We start from the raw sequence: 4,116 nt of genomic DNA, 5'->3' as shown, positions 1-4,116 counted from the left end.
TGGGTAATGGGAGAGCTGGATTGGCTGACTGTCCTTTTCTCAATCCTTTGGATTTCAGCCTATAAAGGATTAAGGGACCCAGGACAAAGTTACTAAAACTTTAATAATAAAATATTCTTCACAGTGTTCTGTTGATGGCACATTTATGAATATTTTTAAACTAAAAGTGGAGACCTGTTATATATCATGCATGGACTATGTAGGGGAACATCATTGCCCACTCACTTTGTAATTTTTTTTTTTTTTTTTGGAAATTCGTAGCCAATCGTTCCAATTCTTTGTCAAATCACAAACGCCAGAGGTCACCTTGCACATGCCAAGGATCACTCTGCGCCAATGCTCTTAGCCAAAAGGCCTAGAGCCACTGCACCGTTCCTGGAAGTACTGCAATACCAGGTTCGTGCCATGGAGGTGGATGGGTCAAGCCACCCACACACCTCCGTGGAGGTGGATGGGTCAAGCCACCCCACCCACCTCCTGTTTCCAAAAAAGCAAGCATATACCTTCCTGACCAGGGAGAAACCACCCGGAGGTCATGGTGGCTGGTCAGAACAGGTACTACACTTGATCTTAGCCAAAAGGCCGAGAAGCGATCCAACCACTTGGAGATAAGTTCCCAAAAATTCTGTTGCAGTTCACATCTATAAATATGTGAACAACACGTATGACTCCCACTGGCTAGTTACGATATTTCTACTGTGAGCGGCCTGATAATTTACCAACCTTCGTTATAAGGCAAAATTGCATTTGTACTGCCCACGATCTTAGACAGAGAATCCAGGGTAGCACAAACTTGGTTCACTGCTAAACCACTAGCTACATGAAAGACCCTGCCGGTGGTATGAAGTCTCAGACATTTCTGCTCAAAGTGTAAACACGCCCAGTGGGAGTTATGTGTTCTCCACTGATATAGTATGTCAGGACAGAACAAAGAATTGTTCTAAATCAGCCTTGCATTGACAGGATTGATCACAACAGGACAGACTGAAGTCTGTGTTAACAAAACTTTTGTAGATCTGCCAAATGGTCTGTTGTAGAAGAATTGTGGCAAACTGTTCCCTAACAGGTCACGATAAACATTGCCAACAGAGAACTAAATCAGTATAAAAGCAAAATATTACTAAATCAGTACAATTGGGACTTTGTGCAATAAATACAGAAAATACTAGAAATGGGCAGCAGTTTGATCAGTATCTGAAGGCTCTTCTAGTGGATTGTGTCATGTATTTCACCATCTTACAATGACAATAGTTATGTAACTGTAACTCATGCACACTGTACCTGTACCCTTGAAATGCATACCCTGACCACAGGGGGTGAGCTTGCGGGAGACACTCCTCACCTGGGTTTCCAGGTATAAAAGGGGAGGTCACACCTAGGGTCAGCACTCCTTGATCCTGGGAATAAAGTGAAGGTCACAGAGTGACCGTGTCTGATATATACATGCCTCATGTGAGTTTGTAACAAGGTGCAGAGACACTACATCTGGCGATGAGAAACGGGAATCACCGAACCCACCGGTGGCACAGAGGAACGTTACTGTGTGGGTGAGGACTGGGACGACTTTGTGGAAAGACTCCAGCAGAGCTTTGTCACAAAGGACTGGCTGGAAGAGACAGCGGCTGACAAGCGGAAGGCGCATCTACTGACCAGCTGTGGTCCACAGACGTATGCGCTGATGAAAGACCTGCTCGCACCCAAAAGCCAGCGGACAAGTCCTTTGAAGAGCTCAACCAGCTGATCAGTGAGCATCTCAAGCCGGCAAGTAGTGTACACATGGCCCGGCACCGATTCTACTCTCACCGGCGTCGGGAGGGTCAAAACGTCGCGGACTTCGTGGCGGAACTGCGGCGTTTGGCCAGTCTCTGTAAGTTCTCCGATGCCTGCAGGGGGGAGATGTTAAGGGACTTTTTCATCGAGGGCATTAATCATGCCGGCATTTTCAGGAAGCTCATAAAGACTAAGGACTTGACTTTAGAAGGGGCGGCGTTGATAGCTCAGACCTTTATGGCAGGGGAAGAGGAGACCAAGCTAATTTACGCATGCAGCCCTGGTTTTAATGTTGAGATGAACCAGGGAGTTAATATTGTAAAAGTGATACAGAACCCCGCAGGCATGCAAGGGCAATTTGACACTGCCCAGGCAAGCAGGCAAGGGCAATTCAACACTACCCAGGCAGTAACAAGCTCCAGGGTGGGTCTACAACAGGGACAATGGAAAGGGGATTGGCAATTCACGCCATCACGAGAAACAATGCATCCCGTGATGGGACCATTAACACCCCCCATCAGAGTGCTTAAAAACAGCCAAACGGGCCATCAGCGAGGAACGCCTGGGAATAGTCCTTTTGTTAACAGCAATCTCAGCTCATGCTGGAGGTGTGGGGGTAGACACACTGCCAAAAGCTGCAGGTTCCAGCTTTATACCTGTAGAATTTGTAATGTCAGTGGATACGTGGCTAGGATGTGCAAAAAGGCAGTAGCGAGGCTAGTCTGTGAGACAGAGGAACCAGACGAGGGGTCTGTAATGCAGGATGAGGCCTGGGGAACAACCATGGATGCTGAAGTTCAGAGAGTTCAGGTGGTTGACGTCCACAGCTCATACAGTAAAACGCCACCCATGATGATGAAAGTCTTACTGAATGGCACCCTGGTGCACATGGAGCTGGATACTGGAGCTAGCCAGTCACTCATGAGTGCCCAACAATTTGAGAGACTATGGCCACACAGAGCTAGCAGGCCCAAACTGGAACACATTGAGACGCAGCTACGTACGTACACCAAAGAGATCATCCCAGTGCTGGGCAGTGCAAATTTGGTGGTGACGCATAATGGATTACAGAACCGGCTGCCACTCTGGATTGTTCCGGGAAATGGCCCCGCGCTTTTGGGGAGGAGTTGGCTAGCTGAGATGAATTGGAAATGGGGGGATGTGCACGCCATTTCATCCGTGGTGCGAGTTCATGCTCACAGGTATTGCAAAAATTCGAGTCACTCTTTCAACCCAGTGTCGGAACATTCAAGGGCACTAAAGTAGTGATACGCATCACTCCGGACGCCAGACCAGTGCACCACAAAGCCAGAGTGGTGCCGTACGTAATGCGTGAGAAGATTGAATGTGAACTGGACAGGCTGCTCAGAGAGGGCATAATTTCAGCCGTTGAACTCAACGACTGGGCAAGTCCCACCGTTCCCGTCCTTAAAGCAGATGGCTCGGTTAGGATTTGTGGCGACTACAAAGCCACCATCAACCGAGTGTCACTGTAAGACCAATACCCGCTTCCGAGAGCGGAGGACTTCTTTGCCACGCTGGCAGGTAGCAAGTTGTTCACGAAGCTGGACCTCACTTTGGCCGATATGACTCAGGAACTGGCGGAAGATTCCAACCTTCTGACCACCATCACGACGCACAAAGGATTATTTGTCTACAACAGGTGTCCGTTTGGCATTCGTTCGGCAGCGGCTATCTTTGAGCGAAACATGGAAAGCTTGCTCAAGTCCATCCCTGGAACAATCGTATTCCAAGATGACATCCTTATAACGGGTCGAGACACCGAGGAACACCTCCGCAACCTGGAGGAGGTGCTCTGCCGATTGGATCGGGTAGGCTTGCGGCTGAAAAAGGCCAAGTGCGTGTTTTTGGCCCCAGAGGTCGAGTTCCTGGGCAGGAGGGTTGCCGCAGATGGGATCCAGCCCACTGAATCAAAGACTGAGGCAATTCGCCGGGCGCCCAGGTCCGGCAACACATCGGAGTTGCGATCATTCCTGGGACTTTTGAACTATTTTGGGAACTTTCTGCCGAACTTAAGCACATTGTTGGAGGCATTACACATGCTCCTCCGTAAAGGTTGTGAATGGTTTTGGGCGAGTGTCAAGAACGGGCTTTCAATAAGGCGAGGAATCTGCTGTGTTCCAACAAACTGTTGACTTTGTATGACCCCTGTAAAAAACTGGTTTTAACATGCGATGTGTCATCCTACGGGATTGGGTGAGTGTTGCAGCAGGGTAACGATGACGGCCGACTCCAACCAGTGGCTTACGCCTCCAGGTCGTTCTCCCAGGCAGAGCGTGGATATAGCATGGTCGAGAAGGAGGCACTCGCGTGTGTGTACGGTGT

The 4,116-nt window shown here is 49.0% G+C and overlaps 1 pseudogene; it reads right to left on the bottom strand.

Moving 5' to 3' along the window:
• Window positions 1-359: 359 nt before the first annotated feature.
• LOC139264810 (U2 spliceosomal RNA) lies at window positions 360-594 on the bottom strand (annotated as a pseudogene).
• Between the last annotated feature and the right edge of the window lie 3,522 nt (window positions 595-4,116).

Source organism: Pristiophorus japonicus, chromosome 5 (genome assembly GCF_044704955.1).
Source record: "Pristiophorus japonicus isolate sPriJap1 chromosome 5, sPriJap1.hap1, whole genome shotgun sequence".
Classification (NCBI taxonomy): domain Eukaryota; kingdom Metazoa; phylum Chordata; class Chondrichthyes; family Pristiophoridae; genus Pristiophorus; species Pristiophorus japonicus.
This window is presented reverse-complemented; position numbering and strand designations above follow the sequence as displayed.